Raw genomic sequence first — 20,578 nt, forward strand, 5'->3', positions numbered from 1 at the left:
AGCTGGAAGTAATGGGCCGTATCGCGTCTCAGAGCTGTTACACTGCCTTATGTTGATGTCATCACCAGCTTTTTATGGAAATTATTAATAAATCAGTAATTCTATCTGCAGCGGTGTTGTTGTGTCTATAAATATTTCGTTTACCTCCAGGTGGCCACACTTCCTCCGTCTTTGCCCTCAGGTCTTCTGAGCCTGCTCATCTCTGAAGTGCCGCTCAATAGATTAAGTTATCAGTAGGGGAAAGGCTAACTTTCTCTCTCTTCACGTGGCTCTGTCTTTTCAATCATTGTGTGGTTTGGCTGAGGGGATTAGGACTCAGGTGGAGGGAACACGACGTCTCTCGTGACAAAGATGAAAGAGCTGTCCAGCCTCAGGGAAAGGCGACACCTGCCAATCGTGACCTTGCGTGAGTGGAAGCCCGCTGGGGTCGGCAGGTGGTTCTGCTTCCAATGAATGACATTTAGAATCCGCACAGGGTGTCTGATGTTTTCTTTCCACAGAGAAACATTTTTTTGTCCTTGCCACCGACTCATCTTCTGAAGCCCGGAGCTTTGATGCTTGCGAAGGGACAGGCGGAGTGCGGGGGACTGAGACTCTGGGTCGACCCTGCGTCCAGAGTCAGTGCTTTCCTAGCAGGGGGCAGCTCCAGCCTCGCCACAGAGGATGGCCACTAGGAAACAGCAAAAAAAAAAAAAAAAAGAAAACTTTCTGATTTCTCAGGATCCGATGTGAGCTAACTGTTGCTATTATCTTTTTATTCTTCTGTTGCAGGAAATTGCAGCTTATTTAATAACATTTGAGAAACACGAAGAATGGCTAACCACTTCCCCTAAGACAAGGTAATGTCCCTCATCTTGCAGTTTTTTCCAACGTGCACAGTGAATGGATTGATTCTTATACAGGATCTGGTTTGGTCCGTCAGTCTTTGAGAATGCCACGTGGGGTCTGCCAGCTTGGACCACATGGGCCAGTTCGTTCACTAGAGGTACCACTAGCAAGTACGGCTGGATGAATGCCACGCGATGTGGCTGCCAGTCTGTGGGCTGGGCCTGGTGGCTGAGGCTGGGCCCTGCAGTCAGGTGTTTGGCTGCCCAGTTAGGCAGGCGTGTCAGGGAAAGCTTGTTTTGGGAACTGTCCTACTTGCCAGCAGCTTCCCCCCGGAAATGTAGGTTTTAAGGAAAGAAGTGAGTTTGGCAGCCCACTTTGATCTCAGTGCATTGGCAAACTCCAAGCCAGGCTCTTCCTGGTTGGGGCAGGAGGGTGCTGTTCGGGAAGAAGCTGGGCTGGGTTTGTGGTTGGGTACGCAGCAAATGTCCTGCAGCCCAGGCCCTGCCACAAACGCTTACCTCCTGTTGCCACTTGGGGCTAGAGGGACTGGACACAAACAGTGGACCTGCGTTCCGGAGGCGAAACTTCCTGTCCTGACTTTCTAAAGAACATGACGTGGGGGCTTGGGGTCTCCTTTAAAGGCAGCGTCTTCTTTCCTCCCCTTTCTAGGTTTTCATTTTCCGTGAGTTTCCTTCTAGAAGCTTCCAGTTGCTGCGCCTTGGCCCTGAGGGGACAGGGCCTGGTATGGATCAGCTCACAGCACAGCTGGGCAGCAGGTCTGAATGTGACAGGCGGGGAGGCCCAGGCTGCATTCTGAAGCACCTGGAGTCCCCAGGCTTGTGAGCTGGGCCTGGAGAGTGGGGTCTGAGCTGGGCCTGCTGCACCTTCTGCTGAGCTGTGGAGGAGGCAGGGCCTCATCCGTCACCTATTTTTTTTCTTTGTTTATTTCAAGTTATCGCTCCCAGAGGCTTGGCTTGCTGTCACTGGTCAGTGTCCTGTAGGTGAGGGCCAACCCTCCCGTCTGGGACAAGGTCAGCAACGTGCAAGATTGGGTCCCTAGACTCCTGATCCCCAGGGTGTTCTACTTGGGGCGAGCATCTGGCCTGAAGAGGGGCCAGGGCTTCCGTGAGGCGGGGAGGCATTCAACATACTGTTTGGTGTCGCAGCCGCGTCACAGGCCTGGCACGCTCATGGCTGCTTGCTCCTAGGACGTCTTCTTCTAGAACTGTCATTCCCCTAACTGAGGGTCATCCCGTGAGCTGCAGGGCCCAGCTGATCCAGGCGTGGAGTGGGGGCCTCAGGCTTTGTTATTCCCAACATTCCTGGGTATGGGCTGGGACCACATACTTGGAATCTTCCCCTTAAAACAAGCAACCCAAACACCACTCTCTGTCCTAGGAGTAGAAGGAGGCAGTTTTGGTTTCATTCCGTGCTGTCCCCTGACTGCTCCATGGCAAGGACTCACCCTTCAGCGCTTTCGCGAGACCCTCGTGGGCAGGCAGCGAAAGTGCAGGCAGGAGTGTCCCTTGAGTAGGTCGGTGTTTGAGTTCAGACCCACAGACACATGCTGAGCCCGATACAGCAAGAAGATTGAGTTTCAGCCTTGCTTTGGGGTTTGAGTTGAGACATGAGTGTCACTCAGAGTCATGCCTGACTTGGAGTCAGCGACACCCCACCCGAGGCCCAGCAGGTGCAAACACAGCGGAGAGGGATCTGGGTGTTAGCCCCGACTCCATCCCTTGGTGGCTTGGCGAGTGTACAAGATCACTCCCCTGTCTCTTCTTCCTATATGAAAGGAAGTTGAAGTAGGCCCTACCCACCCTGCGTTGTTGTGGGCATCAGATGTGATGCTGTCCAGAACTATTTTCCACGCTACCACTCCCACTCGGAGTTGTGGTGCAGAGGGACCCCCAGCCTACTGAGGGCTCCCCTAGAGCTTGGAGGGGTGCATTTCTTTCCTGAAGCCAGAGGGAGGAGACAGAAGGTTTCTGTTGCTGTCATAGCATCCGCGTGTGTTTATGCTGCGAAGCGCTTCGTCCCAGGAGAGAGCATAGTTGCTGTGCTTGTTCAAGGATCTTCCTGAATTAGTTGTAGAGTTGAATTTAGATCCCCCACCACCCTCTGCCCGCCACCTCTAGGATTGAAATTAATTGGTGCTGTTAACTGCTGAGCCTGTCCAAGCTGACCTCTCGGAATTAAGGAATTAATGGCACCCATACCCTGCTGAACGCTCAGGCGATGCGGCTTCTGTTTGCCCGCTGCCGCCACTGCTAATTTCATTTCGGAAAATTAATAAAAATGAATTGCACCACTGACATTTATAGAGTTTCCTAATAAAATGATACATTGTTTGTGCGGAGGAATCCCTATTAAATTAATTGCTGTAATCAGTCCACATATAGATGTTGGTATAGAAGCTGCGGAGGGACCTACGGCCCGCCTCTGTGGCTTGCTGATGGTGAGGTTATAAATTTAGCCCTCGCTCAGATCCTGCCCTAATTACAGAGAGGGTCCCGGGAGCCCTGCTCACCTGTTTAATAATGAGGTGTGCTAGGAGGATACAGCATCAGGTCGAAAGATCACCCTTCAGGACGCCTTTTCCTGGGCTCAGCTCCCAGACACCATTTGGAGACCTCGGGGGACACCATGCTCCCCGGTCCTCCCAAGGACTTGAAAGGAGGAATGTTCTTCATTCTCTGTTCTTCCTGCTCCTCCTTCAGGCTTCCCTCTTCCAAAGTGCTTGCCTGCCCGCAGCCAGGCCCCTTCCCTCTGTCTCTTGGCACTTCTCCAGAGTGCCTGTGCCCACCTGATGCCCAAGGTGTCCTTGCCATTCCTCATTCACTTACTCATTGCCTCACCGCCTCCTCTAAGTCTGAATCTCACAGTCAGAGGAGTTTTGAGGCGACATGATCCATGACCAGGGCCGGACACCTTCGTGTGAGATCAGAACATGAGCTTGAGTGATGTCAAGGAAGAGATCTGAGTTCGCTGCTGTTTCCTGCTTTTGTTTCTTGTTTATTGAACCTGAGCATTGGCCAGCTGAGCCAGTACCTGCTCCTAAAGGCCTACGGCCACACCACCAGTAACCTAGAGGTAGAGCAGGCCCGTGAACTCCCAGGGCTGCACAGGGAACAGACGGCAGCACTGGTCTTGGAGCCAGCTGCACTGTTCACAAGCTTGGCTTTCCCACTGCACTGCCATGTCCAGAGGGTGTGGGGGATTGGAAGGTGGCACTGGTATTCCTCCCCCAAGCAATCACTCCCACGAATTCTGATCCCCTCAAGGAACCCAGGTGTCTGCAAGTGCCCCTCTCTGTTGCTGAGGGTGGTTCAGGCACACCAGCCTGGCGCTCCCCTGAGCTGCCCTCCCTGGTCCGCCTTGGCTCCCTGTGCCCAGGCTGCATGGGAGAGATGCAAAGGGCAGGTGCGGAGCCAGCTGGAGGCAGGCAGGTGATTGCAGAGATGAGCCATCCTGGTAATTTATTCTCCATCCCGCTCCCGGCCCCGGGACAAGGGCCAGCTTCCCTGGAATCCGAGGACGCAGCAAGCTCAAGATTAAAGTGAAAATGCTTCCTGCTCAGGAATCCTGTTAACACTGGTGGGGAGGATGGGACATGCTATTAACTATCTAATTAATTCAGTAGATTGATACTGATAGCACCTTGACACTGAAACACTAAGGGTCTTGTAATAGAATTTTTCTATAATGAAGACTAAACACTTCTTTCCAATAAGCAGTAAACAGGCATGGGAAAGTCATGGAAAGTGGAAGTGTTTTTTTAAAAAAAATGTGTTTGGATAGCGTCTCTTTTGCACCAAATAAACTTATCTTTTGTTTCTTTTTATCTGTTTGAGATGCAGAGAAGTCCCCATCTGCTGGGTCACTTCCCAAATGCCCAGATGCACCCGCTGGGCCAGTGCCAGCAGCTGGGAACTCACTTCCAGCCTCCCACGAGGTCAGCAGGAGCCATTCCCACTGCCTCCCAGCCTGTCAGAGACCAGAGCCAGGTATCACACCCAGGCCCTGTAAGTGCTAGCTAAATGCCTGCCCTTAAACCTACCTATAAATTCCATCTTCCCATGAGCCACGTGTGTGGTGTAGGGCCCTGGGAGTGTGCGCTGCCTTCCACCACCTGCCCCTGTCTCCCACCCCAGTGCTGCCTGCAGATCATGGTTCTGCCCGAGTCCTGCAGGCCCCCTAGCTTGCTCTGAACCTTCCCTGTCAGGTCTCAACCTGCATCCCCTTCCCAGCCCTGGTCACCGACATCCCTGTCGCTGTCCCCTTGGCTTTATGCGCCTGACATCACACCTGACTCAGAGGCTGGGACCATGCTGCCTCCTCCTGCCACCTCGTCCTCCCTGGCCTCCCTTGGGGTTGCTCCCCTTGGGCTCTCATCCCTTCTCTCTGTCCTGTTCGTCTTGCTCTCACCTGCCATTTTGTTTCTTGTTTTTGTCTCTTTCTGTAACTCCTTTTTACTCTGCAGAAATGCCTCAAGAAACTAAAATCTTCCTCCCTCTCTCCTTTCCTTCCTTCCTTCCTTCCTTCCCCCCCCTCCCAGTGGGCATTTAGCTCAGCAGTCTTTGCACCCTATGCCAGAGTCCCTAACTCCGAGTCCTTGCTCTGCTGCCACCCCAGCTTTCTGTTCATACACGCCCTCACAGGCACAGGTGGCGGCTCCAGCGCTTGAGTCCTTGCTGCCTATGTCGGAGACTCAGACAGACCCCTGGGCCCCTGGCTTCGGCCAGCTGCAGCTCCAGCTGTTGGGGGCATTGGGGAGTGACCCAGTGGGTGGAAGATTATTTAAACAAATAAAAATAAATGTACTTACAATATTTAAAAATCATTTGTCATGTATTTGAGAGGTAGGGAGAGATAAATAGAAAAAGAAGGAGGGAGATATTGAGAGAGAGGGAGAGGAAGGGGGAGAGAGAGAGAGAGAGGGAGAGAGAGAGAGAGAGAGAGAGGGAGAGAGGCAGAGAGAGAGAGGCAGAAAGAGAAGCAGTGGGCACTCCCGTTCACTAGTTCCCTCCCCAAATGCTAAAATAGTGGCTGGGAGCTGGGAACTCAATGCAGGTCTCTCCCGTGGATGGTGGGAACGCGGTCAGTCACTGCTGGCTCCCAGGGTCTGTGCTGACCAGCCAGTGGGAGTCCCGAGTCAGAGCCAGGAAGTGACCCCTGCTACGCTGGTGTGGAGCTAGCCAGCCCGCTGAGAGCCTGCTCCCCCAGAGGCAGTTTTGAGGAGGGTAAATGCACAGCTGCTCCTGCCAAGGAGGCCTGGTGCTGAGACATGTGGCCACCAAGCCCCTCCCACAGCTGGTGCTAGGTGCTGGCCGGGCCGCCCCCTTCTCCTGTGGACCACTCTTGCTTTGGAGGGAAGTGTGTTGCGACCTCTCTCCGGGCAGAACCCAGAGGGCCATCCAGCATGCCACGCGCGTATCTGTGACTGTGGCCCGTGGACACCTCTTGTCTTGGTATGGTGTAGTGTGGATGTGTCCTCTGGGATGGCTGTCAACCAGGGGCCTGTGTTGCAGTCTGGAGACTTCCCGCCTGGCCGATGCCTCTGATCTCTTTAAGCAGGACACCCCGGCAATGATGAATATTTCTGAGAATAAAAAAATCTCCCCCTGGCTTTGGGCTCACAGAAATGGAAAGGCATTTGCATGCCCTGTCAGTGCCCATTGACTAATGTTGTTGCCGTGTTCTGCCTACCAGTTTATTCTTAGTTTCTTCGTGCCTCTCCTGCACTTGGGAAGCGGGGCTTGGCTGGCGTCCCTGTAACGGGCCCTGTGACATCCATAGTGTTTCCTCTGCAGGTGCTCGCCGTGGAGACAGGGTGGGCCTGGGGGTTTGCGGCATTCTGGGGCAGGAAGGGAAGGCATGCTTTGGAATAAGCTACCTTTCGCAGCTGGTGAGTTTGCGTGTGATGAGCAGTTAGCCGACGGCCTGGTGTTCTGGGCTGGGTGAGGAGGTGTCACTGGCTTTGCTATTCTTGGGTTCCCCACTGCCCTTCATCACGGAGCTTTTCTAAACAAGTGCACAATCAATCAGAAACAGAGCTGGGACGCCTTCTCTTGTTCTCCAGCTGGGCTGTGTGACCCAGTTTCCACATGAGCCTCTGCTCTGTGAGCTCTGTGTGTGTGTGTACTTACACCAGACGCACACACGTGCTCAGGAGCACCAGACACACAGTTCTACATGTAATAGCCACACTACACAAGGCCCATGAAACAGGGACATACACACACGGTCCACAACCCTTGCATGCATACGGTACAGAAATACACATGCACACTTACACATAGGTACTCAAACATACCCCTAAACCCACAACACTCACACACATACACACTAATACATGTTTGTACATAGGAACACATATACAACCCTGAACCCACAACATTCACACACACTGCTACCTGTACTGGATACTGTTCTCTCTCTTCAGTCTGTTACTTAACAGCATGAGGAGAGAACTTTTTATTGTAAAAGAAAACATTAGGGGCTGGTGGTTTGGCATGACAAGTTAAGCTACTGCCTGCAGTGCTAGCAAGTATGGGTGTGAGTGCAGGTTCAAGTCCCGGCTGCTCCACTTCCATTCCAGCTCCCTGCTAGTGGCCTGGGAAGGCAGAGGAAGGTACCCTAAGAGCAAGACCGCTGCCTCCAGCTGACAGCCTAGCCGGGCTCTAATCACTGTGGCCACTTGGGAAGTGGACCAGTGATTGCAGAATTTTTTCTTTTCTCCTGTCTCTTCCTCGTTCTCTCTGTAACTCTGCCTTCCCAATAAGTAAAATAACTCTTATTCAAAATAGACAACATTAATGTTTCCATCCTGGCTGTTCCTGGCCTCTCTTGGTAGGGAACATCAAGCCGCGTAGTTTGGGGTGACCCAGGGGCCAGGGGATGCACATCCTGACTGTGCGGTGCCTTGGCGACGTGGGCAGTGCTCCTGGCCCTGCTGTGTGGCATCCTCAGGCGCTTGGCGCTGACATCTTCCTGGCTCCGTGCCTTCTGCCTGCATGGAGTTGGAGCTCGTCTGTGGAGAAGCAGTAGCCTGGAGGACAGCTGGCCACAGGCGTAGGGAAGGTTGCAGAGCTAGGCTGTGGGTGCTCGCAGGCAGTGCACTCTGGAACAGCAAGGTGGCCATGGAGGCAGGCAAGGGGGGCTTTTGTGTCTACAGCCACACTGTGACACAGACCACCTGCAGGTGCCGGGCACCAGAATGTCCACGCATCACTGACCTGGGCTCTGCACTGCACAGGGGAGAGGCTGCTGGCTGGCACTGGGAGGAGGTGTGGCAGTGAGCTTACTTAGTCCCCGGCTGGCACCAAGTCCTCACCTTCAAGCAGTTGTCAGGGAGCACTGGGTCGTCTGCTTATTTAATGGATATGGTCTGATGGCTTCCCGCGCATGCCATATGATGAGCTTTGCGTGTGACTAAGCAGTGACTAAGATGGCCAAAGGGCAGGGACTGCACACTGGGGAGCGTGCAGGAGCAGCTACCCCTGCAGTAAGTTCCCCGAGGGCTGAGTCCTAGGCAGAGGTCCGGATGCTGTGTCTTGGTGGTGAGAGGCAGTCACGGTAGGGAGAGCGGTGAAGGTGGGGCCGGTCTGGGGGTCCACGAGGCCGTAAGGGAGCAGGCTGGGTGCAGTGAGAGCCCCCATCCCCGCAGCAGGGAGCAAGCAGGTATGTGAGTAAATGAGAGCGGCACCGTTACCCTGGCTGTTGGGTGGATGGTGGGGAATGAAGCGGCAAGATGTTGGGCGGGACCCCAGGAAGGCCAGGCATTCTGCTAAGCTTGGCAGAGAGCCCCTCAGTGCATGGAGGGGGACACCAGGACCCCATCTTTCAGAGGGCACATGTTCTTCTGTCTGCTGCCCCCTCAGTTCCCTAGAAGTCACAGTCAGATCTGACCTCAGTGATGGGCCCCCCTCCCCAGGCCAGAACCGGTGTCTGTGGCTCAGGATTTGGCAGATGCCAGCTGCCTGCTGCCTGCCCCTCCTGCCGGCCACTGTGTCCTGTCCCCCTCTCCCTGCCCCCTGGTGCTGGCCACTGTGTCCTGTCCTCCCTGCCCCTCCTGCCGGCCACTGCGTCCTGTCCTCCCTGCCCCTCGTGCCGGCCACTGCATCCTGTCCTCCCTGCCCCCTGCTGCTGGCCACTGTGTCCTGTCCTCCTGCCTGCCACCTGCTGCTGGCCACTGTGTCCTGTCCTCCTGCCTGCCACCTGCTGCTGGCCTCTGTGTCCTGTCCTCCCTGCCCCCTGCTGCTGGCCACTGCGTCCTGTCCTCCCTGCCCCTGCTGCTGGCCACTGCATCCTCTCCTTTTCCACCCTGACAGCTGCTGCTCCTACAGGTGTAGCTCAGTCCCCCTTCTGTGGGGCAGAATCCTCACTGAGGCTTTGGGGTGAGACCTGGCAGGGGACTTGGTGTGCGGGCCGTTCTCCACCGTTCTCCGCTGCCAGTGTGGGGGAATACTGACTGCATGGGAGAACAGTTCTCTCATAGATTACCAAACTTCGAGTTCTTTTTAGCTGTTGCCCAGAATTCCATGGCAAGAAGCTAACCTCTCCGCTTTCCAAGTGAGTGGCTTGTCACAGCTTCTCATTGAGAAACCTATATGAGGGGCTGGGGTTCCCCACGGCCAGCTCGTTCCCTGTTGCTTCATTTCCTTGCCCCTCGCCAGAGGGTCTGCAGGCATACATACGAGTCCTGCAGTTTATTAATTTTGCATTAAATAATTAATACTAAAGTTAATTGATGAATTATTCAATTTTCAGGTAGATGGAATGATAAATATTCATAACTTGTTTTATTAAGGGAATTTCCATTTCCTATGTCATTAAATCTAGATTAACGAAGACTAATTTTAAATGAAGACTGAAAACAATTGTGCTTTGGAATTAATTTAGTAAGTTGAGGTGGGTGCTTTGTGAGTTTATCCCATGCTGCAAAGTTGGGGTTCAGTGTCTGGAGACGGGTCTGAACTGGCTGAAGTGACACAGCTGTTCATTTAGGAAGGGGCCCTAAGTGCGCTGGGGACTGCTCCTACAATGTGGCAGGTGAAGCGGAGGGCAGAGTCGAATTGTGCCCTGCCTTCCGCAGAGCAGGTGCCTGCTGCCAGGAGTTGCCACTGAGGGCTCAGCCACACTGGGTGCAACAAGGGTGCAGGCCCGGTGGAAGGACGCTGAGCGCACAGCCTCGGAGTCCACTTACAAATCCCTGGGGGCTTCCCCAGGAGGCGAAGGATGGCTTGGCCTTCTGTCCAGATGCTCGGCTACGAGCTGGCTGCGGCTTCTGTTTCCTATGGTTTTATGTCCGTCCTGTTTCTGCTCGTTTGTAAACATGCCTGCCAAGCCCTTCAGATCAGGAGCCTCCGTTCTCCTCACGGCCCGGTCAGGGAGCTGATGTCCATGGGTACACTGGAGACAGAGAGGGAAGGCAGAGGGAGCTGGAGGGCAGGTGAAGGAGGGCTGCAGGGAGAGCACACACACGGCCTGGCTTGTCCTGTCCAGCCACCCCCTCTACTCAAGAATGAGGCCATTGAGACCCAGGGGTCACTCTGCTTGTCCAGTCACCCAGGTTGAGGCTAGCATCAGGCCTTTCTGACTCACACTTGAATGTTTTCCTCTTTGCAGGGTCTTAGGGCCACTCCCAAGGAGTGGGCACATGGGCAGAACCGTGCCCTTTCACTCGGCCAAGAGCTCCTTGTTGGCAAGTGTCCCCTGGGAGCTCCTGTGGGTCCCCGGCTTTTGCTGCCGAGGAGAGCGCTGGCTGTGGGGGCTCAGGCGCCTGCCCTCCTCCAGTCATCCCTCAGCGTTGGAGCAGAAAGAGGCTCCCTCTGGCAGGTGATGCAGAGTCCTGACATGCTGGCGTGACTGAGGGAGGTGCCAGGATTGGATCTGGTTCGGGTTCGAGGCCTCGTTAACCGGGAGGATGAGATGCTATCACTGACACGCAGCTTGCAGTGGCCGCCTCTAGGGAGCTAGTGTGGAAACCCCCGGGACAGCCCCCGTCACCGGGGCGTGTGGAAGTACAGCTCCGTGCTGTCCAGCGTCTGCCAGCAAGCCTTTACTGCCGCGTGCAGGGGCCGCAAGCCGGCCCTGCACGGTGACAAAGGCAGTGGAAAACACGGCCCCTCATCTAATTGGAGAGACATGTCACGCATATCTGAGATAACAAGAGCAATGGCAGACAACACACAGAGTGGGGCCGGTGTGTGTGTGTGCGCGCGCGTGTGTGTGCGTGTGTGTGTGTGTGCGTGTGTGTACGCACGGAGCTGGAGGAGGAAGGCAGATCGGGGCCAGGATCAATTGGATTCAATTGATTTCAATGGGAAACCCAGCACAGCAGCATTGGTCAGGTGAATTTCAATCAGAAGAGTGTGCTCTGGCAGGGGGTGGCATGCTCGGGCAGGGGTGGTGCACTTGGGCAGGGGGTGGCGTGCTCGGGCAGGGGGTGGCACGTTTGGGCAGGGGGTGGTGTGCTTGGGCAGGGGTTGGTGCACTTGGGTAGGGGGTGGCGTGCTCGGGCAGGGGGTGGCTTTTCTCACCTTTAAGTTGCCCGGGCGCAGATGAACAGGTAGCCTTGGTCTAAGTGATTGTGTGGTTCTGGGGGCAAGCAGTGCCAGGCGCCAAGACGCCAAGGGGCCGGAAGCCAGGCATTCCAGAGGGCGTGGTCTTGGGAGGTGGGGGCTCTTGGGATGGATCCCTGTGTGTGTGCCTTGTAGGCAGGCTGACCCCACGGGGCAGGAAAGGAACAAGGTAGACATCCAGTGTTCCTGCTCAGACAGGAAGGAGGACACACCTAGACCCCACTTTCCGAGCACTGGGAGGTTAAAGGCTGTCACAATCTGGAACTCCAATGCCTGTCACTCCAGTTTGAAGTCTGTCTAGCTTGTAGGGCCATGAACAGGCACTAGTGGGCGGTCACCCAGCACTTCTCAACCAGGGAAGCCCCCTTCCTGCCAACCCCGGCCTCAGGAGCCGTCCCCGCAGCAGCTCCCACTCAGACAGGCCCTGCTGGCAAATCCGGGTCCTTAAGCTATCTGTCGAGGACATGCCGCGGGGTGTGGGCCCCAGTGATGGGTCCTCCCGTTGGCTGGAGGGACATGGAGGACTGGTGGTGGCCCAGGTCGCAGCCCAGCTCGTCCTTGGCTGTAGGTGGGGGGAGTCTTAGGGCACCTCGCGCAGGAGCCCTGGGCTTGGTGTCCTGTGTAGGGCTACGCTGACCGGCCTCAGTCTAGGTTGTGATGGGCCTCTCCTCTTTGGTTCCTCCTGGGGACAGGGTGGGCTCAGTGCTGTGCCTGTTTTTGGTGTTTCTGATGCTTCCTGGACTGTCCCCTCACGGCTGCTGGGAACCTTATGCTAACAAAGAACCAAGTGCATTTTCTGGGCCCTGGTACCCTTCCCCAGCACCCCTTCCCCCTGCTTTGGAAGTTTCCCCTCCTGGGCGGCAGGCCTGTGCTGAGCCATTTAATGGACATTGATTAGAAATTATTTGAAGCTGCTACACTTAAGGGGAGTTGAGAAGCCAATAATTAATCCTGGCTACTGTGTGCCCAAGAGCCCAGTGGCTAGGGTGGACCACTCTGTGCCCAAGAGCCCAGTGGCTAGGGTGAACCACTCTGTGCCCAAGAGCCCAGTGGCTAGGGTGGACCACTCTGTGCCCAAGAGCCCAGTGGCTAGGGTGGACCACTCTGTGCCCAAGAGCCCAGTGGCTAGGGTGGACCACTCTGGCCCTCAGCTTCAGCTTCTTGCCTTCAGCAGTTCCAAGGAACTGGCTGGGATCGTTCAGTTCCCAGCCCATATGCTCCATCCCGAATGGCAGCTGGCACCTGCAGGTCCAGGGATGGGTGTGCCTGGGAGGTGGGGTGGGGCTCCTGCCTTTTAAAGAAAGCCACTTTGTCCTCTGGGCTCCAGGGCCCATGTTGTTCCCTGGCTTCGTTCCCGCCCTTCTGGTGGTAAATGATGCCCAGGGACCTCCCAGTTTAGGGGACCTGTGTGCCTCCTGTCCCCAAGTCATCCCCATGCCTTCTACTATTGCCTCTGTAACACGTTGCCTGGAACAGGATGGCTCACAGTACCTCAAACTGGCCGTTTTGCTATTCTGTGGGTGTCACTGCCCCTGCTGGCTGCCACCAAGGTGTCAGTGGGCCTGAGTCCCTCGTGGGGAGTCCGGGGGAAAGCTGTCCTCTGCTTCCCCGGCTACCACAGGCCCCCAGCTCCCCTCTCTCCCCCTGTGGAGCCTGCAGCATCTCTGACCTCTCTGCTGCCTCCGGCTTTCACATTTGAGCTACTGGACCTGTTTGGGCTGCGGGACTGCAGGTGGACAGGGGACAGGTTGTTTCCTGCCTCTGGGCCCCAGGCTTCTTTCTCTCAGGGGGCTGTGGTAAAGATTAGATGAGATCATTGTTTTTAATCTGACCATATGGGTAACTCTCTGATAGGGGGTGGGGGTTGGATCTTCTTAGCCCACCACCTGGAGCCTGCAGAGGGCTGTGAGGGTTGCTGGGGCATCATATGACCCAGAGGCAGGTGCGTTTGCTGCAGAACCATCGCCTGGAGCCATTGGCTGCTGGGCTGTTCCTTTACTTGTGGCCTCCAAGCCCTTTCCCTTACTCTGTGGGTGTTGGGGGCATGGGCTGAGCTTGTCCTGGGCCTCCCTCCAGAGCCCTGCGGACTGTCTTAGCAGTACGTTTCACTCGCTAAGTTCTCTCACCTTCCCCGGAGCATCTAAGGGACTCTCCTCTCTCCTTGTTTTCTGCTATGAGTGGTGGAGGTTGCAGTGCTGCGCCCACTCTGCAGACAGAGGAGGCAGGTGCGTGGTCTACCCAAGTCACGAGCCGTGGGCCAGCTGCCGAACCAGTGCTTCCCCTTTCAGGCCCCTGTGCCGTGGGCTCTTTAGGATAAGACCTGGGGTCCCCGCTTGTCCTTTTCTGTCCCTCCCTCTTTGGCGACAGCTGTTCTAGGGGCCCAGCCTGTTTTTGGTGCACCAAGGAGACTATCTCACCCAGCCCCAGGTCTCCGGGGCTCTCTGCCCTCCGTCCCTGTGGAGCAGTTGGGGGAGTGAGCAGTGGATCCTGTGATTCCTGCCTTCCAGACCTTGCACAGGGTGGGGTGGGGATTGGGGTTGGCCTTCTGCCCTGTGGCATGGGTTGCTGCATTTCTCCCACAATTCTCCCTTTGCCCTTCGTGGACAGCCTCAGCCCTCTTTGGGGATAGTCTGGCCTTGCCTCTGCCAGTCCTACCTCCCTGGACTCCTGGAAAGCGTAGCATCAGCATGGGAGAGGCGAAACTTGCTGAAATGCAACGTGTGTGGATGAATTATTCAGTGAAACTCGGTCTGACTTGATTAAGGCCAGGGCCGTCCTTTTCTGTCGGAAGCCATAGACAGAGGCCCGGGACCTGGAGGGCTCCTGGGGACCAGTGGAACTTGGCGAGCTGAGGGTCGGGCACCGTGTGGGCTTCCCGTGTGGGCTTATGGCCTTGCACCTGTGTGACTGCCACCCCTCACCTTGGTGGGAGGAAAGAGCCCTGGGTCTGCAGAGTGAGCACAAACCCTGGGTCAAGGGCATCTCTACCTGTCTCCCTGGGTCCAGAGAGAAGGACTTGGAGCCCTAGCGTGGCTTCCAGAGAGCCTGCCCAAGCTGATCGGAAGGAGGCGTCCCCAGCATAGGCAGGCAAGGGTGGCACGGATTTATCCCTGGTGTTTAACACCATCATGGAGTTCAGGAGCTTGTGGCATTTTAAATGCTGTAGAGATTAATTTATATTCCAACACGATAATGAGGAAGCGCCTTTTGTCCAAGAGGTGAGATATGCAAAAATAACCTTTAAGCTTCTCATAATTAACCTTTAATGATATTCTCTCACTTTAGCAATATATTTTATGCTTCAGAACTGTCACAGACAAAAGGAACTCAGCACTGCTTGCATCCAAACGCCTGGCCAAAGTGGGCTCGCTGCCACGGACCGACCGGCTTTGACCTCTTCCTCTCTCAGTCCAAGACCACCCTGGGGGCGGGCTACAATAGTGAAACAACCATGGGAGCCCATGGGTTTGTGGCCACCTTGGCCTGCCTTTTGGGCAGTCTACTCGGGCGGAGTCTTCAAGGTCGAACCTTGCACCTCACTCGTGGCTCCCGACAGGGCTGCTAACAGCTGGACCCACCTGTTCTTGGGCCCTTTCTCTGTCTTTGCTCCTCTTGACCTGGGCAGTCAGCGTGTCCCTCAGCGTCCTCCGGGGACTGGATCCAGCACTGCCCCCAGATGCCGAAAGCCATGGCAGTACTTGAGTGTCTTAGACAAAATGGAATAGTATTTCAAAAGAACTTACACATGCTTCCATAAATCATACTTACTTATTTTCATTTTATTTGAAAGGGGCAAACATATACACACAGATTCTATCCGTTGGTTCCCTCTCCAAACATCTACAAGAGCTAGGGCTGGACCAGCCTGAGCCAGGATCCCAGAACTCCACGTAGGCTCCCCATGGGTGGGAAGGACCCAGGTGTCTGAGCCATCACCACTACCTCCCAGGGCACCATTAGCAGGAGACTGGATCAGAAGTGGAGTGCTGGGGCCTGAGCCAGGCAACCTACATACTCTCAGTCCTCTCTGGGATATTTACAATGTCAAATGCAACATAGATGCTGTGTAGTGGCTATAATGTGTTATTTTAAAATTATTATTTTCATTTGTGTTTAACCTTTTAAAAAATAGTTCCAGTCTGTGGTCAGCTGAATTGGCACAGGCAGAACCGGCAAATGCGGTCTGGCTGGACCTGACCGCACACACAGAGCCTTTCCCAAGGTTCCCATTGATGTCGCAGAGCACCATACTGTGGGGACGCGCTGGCCCCACAGTGTTGGCTTAGGTGTGTGTGTTGGGGGGGTCTATATCCAGTCCACAGTGACAAAAACGGGGAGTAGGTGTGTGTGTGTGTGTGTGAGGGAGAGAGAATACTCGTTTAGCTGAGAGGCAGAGGGTGAGTCCCCTACAGGGTCACCTTGCAAATGCCCGGCCTGGCCAGAGCTGGTCTAGGGCCAAAGCCAGAAGCCAGAAACACAAACCCTGATTCTCAAGGCAGTGGCAGGAGTCCGAGCACTGGAGCCATCATGCTGCCTGCGAGAATCGATCCTGTTACTCCAGGGTAGACACAGGTCTCTCAGTTTCTGCCCAGTCCCTGCTGAGTGTGACAGGCACTAGCCCACGTGATTACCTAGGCCGAGAGAGGAGGCATGGCCACATGATTACCTAGGCCGAGAGAGGAAGCATGGCCACATGATTACCTAGGCCGAGAAAGGAGGTACTGGTCATGTGATTACCTAGGCTGAGAGAGGAGGCATGGCCACATGATTACCTAGGCTGAGAGAGGAGGCATGGCCACGTGATTACCTAGGCTGAGAGAGGAGGTACTGGTCATGTGATTACCTAGGCTGAGAGAGGAGGCATGGCCACGTGATTACCTAGGCTGAGAGAGGAGGCATGGCCCACATGATACCTAGGCTGAGACAGGAAGTCATTGAGTGCTGAGATGATTGAGTCAAGTGTATGTGGGGGTGACCCCACCTGACCAGGGAAGTGATTCTTCCCTCCCCCAGGTGCCTCTGCTGCAAGTCAGTCTTTGGGACACTGGAAACATCACTTGTCCTAGGGATCTGTCCAGCATTTGTTCATCCATTGGTGTTGCTGGGCTCTGCCTGGTCCCAGGCGCCATGCTGGGTACAGGGGCCACAGCAGGAGGTAGGATCCAACTGATGGATCCTGTGTCAGGGTGGCACAGCGTCTCGCCAGGGTGGTGGCCTGTGTGGTGTCCCTCCGCAGATGCCTAAGGTAGCAGCTCAGGAGGAAGTGTCATGCCAGTGGAGATCCCCAGGAGGGGATCTTTTCCCAGTGGATTTGAAGCAAGGGGAGAGACGTTTCATGTGGGAGTCAGCCTCTGAAGGTCGAGGGACCCCGTGGAGAGCCATCTGGTCTGAGTGGCAGTTGCCGAGGTCTGGGGACCCCAGTGTGAGAGTGGGAGGGGCTGGCAGTTTTGGCTGGAGGGCCTTGGAGGCACCCATTCTGAAAACTGTGGGCTTCGCCAGCTCGTGAGGCAGTGGCTCTGCTGGTCCCTCTCCTCCCTCAGGCCAGTTCCCTTTGTCACCAGTGCCTGACCTTCTGCCAAGGCCACTGCAGGTAAGAAGGCTGCAATGCCATCCCCCCAACCACTCCTCCCCCACCTCCAATTTGATCTGCTCAGGCAACAGATGACACCGTGTAGTGCTTCATTCTGAACTCTTGCAGACCCAAAAGATTAAATAATGGATTTTGTGATCTGCTGAGCTCTCTTCTAGATTGAATGATAAGACGTCCATTGGAAAAATTTAAATATTGATGAGTTTTAACTTTTGTATTGATTGGGTGGTGACATGTTTTGAATAATGATTCCCATGAATAAGACGAAGGTCTGTGCTGCGGATGCAATGTCTGCCACGTTAAACCCGCCGAGTCACGCCTAGACTGGATGGGCTGTGGTGGTCTTGTGTCTCCCCCGGCTGAAGATCCAACCAACACGTGATTTGTGACACCCACATTGGAAGCTCTGCTCCTGCTGATCCGTGCTTTTCTCTTCTGCTCCTTGTGCCTGTGGGAAGGGCACACAGCTCAGGTGCCTGAGACAGATGTTGGGGTCACCCAGCGATCAGACATGACAGGAGTGCCAGGGGACCCAGTTCTCATACTGGGTGCCTGTGGCTCCAGGGTTGAAGGGAGGTGAGCAGGGCCTTGAGGTTCATCATGCTCCCTCTTTGCTGAAGCCGTACCCTCAGGATCTGGGAAGGGATGTCTGTGACCCTATAGGCCAGGGTTGGCTCACACTCCTCAAACCCTTCCTGCAGGACCTGCACCATTCACTTCTGGCTGTGTTCTCATCCATACCCTCTTCACTTGGGCTGTTAGCATCTCCCTAGGGCCCAAGAGGTAGGCAAGGGTGTACGTGGTATAGCTGGCTAGCCTGCCACTTGTGGCTCTGGTATGCTCTATTGGAGTGCTTATTCGAGTCCCAGTTGCTCTGTTTTCTAGACAGAGCACTGCTACTGCTCTGGGAAGGCAGCAGAAGCTGGGGAAAGTGTCTGGACCCCTGCCACCCTCATGGGAAAATGTGGTGGTGTTCCTGGATCTTGGGGTCACGCTGGCGCAGTCCTGACTGGTGCCGTCATTTGGGGAACAAGCCAGCAGATGGAAGAGCTCTTTCTGTCTTTGTCTCTCCCTCTCCTTAGTTGCTTTGCCATTTAAATAAATACATAGATGAATAGATAAATCTTTAAGGTTGGAGAAGGATTGGGACGGCATTGCCCCGTGCTGCAGCTGATGGTGCGCTGGCTGCTTTGCAGGGCGTCTGGCATCCATTCGTTCCTCACTCACCCACCCAAGGCTGATTTATCACCCTCTTAGCTCATGCCAGGTGGGCACCGCACCTGTTCTGGCTGCCCAGCGGGGGAGAAGATGTTAACAGATGATTCCCCAGGGAGTTGATACATGACCTCATGAATTTCAGGTGTATGCAGGTTACTAAGGAAACATGGGGGAGGGTGGCGTTTAGCTCAGTCTGGAGCACCCTGCAGACAAGGGGTACCCCAGCAGGACTGTCAGCTGACCTCAAAAAAGCCCGTCTGTGAAGCAAGCCGTTGCCTGGAATCTGGGAACCATCCTGGAAAGTGTTCTCCATCCTGAATCGGAGCTTCCCATGCCTCTGCATGTAGACCCTGTGTGCCTAGGCTGAGCCCCTGCTCCATTCCAGAGCTGGGCATGTGGGGGTGTACCCTCAGAGGGTGCCTGCATGGCCAGGCCCTGCCTGTGTGCTGTTGCAGCCAGTGGCTGTGGGGCCTGCAGGTGTCCGGGTGACTCCTGGGAGAGGCTCGGGGAATGCAGTCAGCGCCTGGCATCTCTCGGACTCCTTCCGGTTCACCCTGCCCGTTGGCTAATTCTGCATTGTCTCCTTTTACTGTGATGGAACTTCATCATGAGCATAACCTTGCTGTGGGTCCTGGGAGGCCTGGGGTGCCTGTCACAGGTGGTCAGAGGTTGCCCACCTGCTGAGGCAGCATTCAGCTAAGACTTGAAGGACCAGAAGGGGTCAGACTAAGAGTTAAAAAGGAGATGAGAGCAGCAAGTAGGGTTTGAAGGTCGGGGCGGAGTAGTAAAGAGTGGACGAGTCAGACCCCGCTGGGCCTTTTAGCAACACTAAGGAGCATTGGCCTTACCTTATTTCTGATTTTCATGGCAACCGTACAACATAGAAAAGGTTATCCTGGGCCCAGCGCGATAGTGTAGTGGTTAAGGTCCTCGCCTTGAATGCACCGGGATCCGATATGGGCGCCGGTTCTAATCCCACAGCCCCGCTTCCCATCCAGCTCCCTGCCTGTGGTCTGGGAATGCAGTCAAGGATGGCCCAAAGCTTTGGGACCCTGCACCCGCGTGGGAGACCTGGAGGAGGCTTCAGGCTTCGGATTGACTCAGCTCCAGCCGTTGCGGCCGCTTGGGGAGTGAATCATCGGACGGAAGATCTTCCTCTCTGTCTCTCCTCCTCTCTGTATATCCGCCTTTCCAATATAAATAAATAAATAAATAAATAAATAAATAAATAAATAAATAAATAAATAAATCTTTAAAGAAAAGAAAAGGTTATCCTGGGTCTACCACATTCCCCATGAACGTAGGTCCACCTGGCTTCTCCAAAGCTCATTTCTTGCGCTAGGTTCTTGGTGTGGACAAGGGCAGTTCTTGAGCCTTCCTGGGGGACACAGGCTGGGTCTAATACCCTGTGCACCTGCTGTCTTCCTGGGCCTACGCCCTCGGGCAGCACCGTGTGCAGACAGCGCTTCATACATAGACCTGGTAAGTCATAGTTTTATCGAGATAAATTGACATGTAGTAAGTTCATACTTAAAGTGTATGACCAGGCGAGTTCTGATAGGTGTGTGCAGCTGTGGCTGTGTTTGTCACTTTCAAAGTGCCCCCTGCCTGTCCCCTCTCTGGATGGCCATTGCCTGCTCTATGTCACTCCGGGTTAGCAAGCTTTTCTCTTCAAGCTGTCCTACACACTGCGCTCTTAGATTTGTCGTCTTAGACTCAGTGAAACTATTTTGGTGTTCATCCAAGTTGCTCCCTGTAACAAAAGCTCCTGTCTTATTCCTGAAGAGATTTCTGTTCTTTTGAGACATGCCATGTTTCTAACCCCCCCGCCCCTGTTCACCCATTGATACACAGGTTCCTTCAACTGTCAGCTACGACAAACACAATTGTGATGAGTGTGCAGATTGTGTGGACAAAGGCTTTCATTTATCTCAGTGAAGTCGAGAACTTGAAGTGAAAGACAAGGTGGTATGGCAGGTGCATATTGAACTTCCAAGAAAATGCCAGCCTGGCTTCCTGGGGGCTTCCCAAGGGCCTGTGTGCTTACACGCTCCCACGGGCAGGGTGTTGAGCATTCCAGGGGCTCCCTGGCAGTGCCCACCCTCAGTGTGGCCTGGCTGTTGATCTTATCCTTTGGGTCATCTGGTGTGTGTACAGTGCTACCCTCGGTTCCCGCCGATATGGGGTCCCTCCGGGTGCCTACTTGCCATCCACCACAAGGGTGCCTCAAAACATTGTAGGGATGCGGAATTAAAAGATAAGCTTATTTTGATGCAACAGAATTTTTAAAGCCACACATTGCTTTTTCATCATATTATTTTTCATGAGCTTTGTGGATACTCTGACATCATGTATG

General features: G+C 54.7%; 1 protein-coding gene across 1 annotated transcript in view; it reads left to right on the forward strand.

The window, feature by feature from the left end:
* Window positions 1-775: 775 nt before the first annotated feature.
* Window positions 776-20,578, forward strand: part of LOC101529813 (calmodulin-binding transcription activator 1) — a 439,149-nt gene continuing 419,346 nt past the window's right edge. Inside the window, exon 1 of the mRNA XM_058674694.1 lies at window positions 776-839. The gene's annotated coding sequence lies outside the window, so the exon portion shown is untranslated. The remainder of the gene's footprint in view (window positions 840-20,578) is intronic.

This window comes from Ochotona princeps, chromosome 2 (genome assembly GCF_030435755.1).
Source record: "Ochotona princeps isolate mOchPri1 chromosome 2, mOchPri1.hap1, whole genome shotgun sequence".
Taxonomy (NCBI): Eukaryota; Metazoa; Chordata; class Mammalia; order Lagomorpha; family Ochotonidae; genus Ochotona; species Ochotona princeps.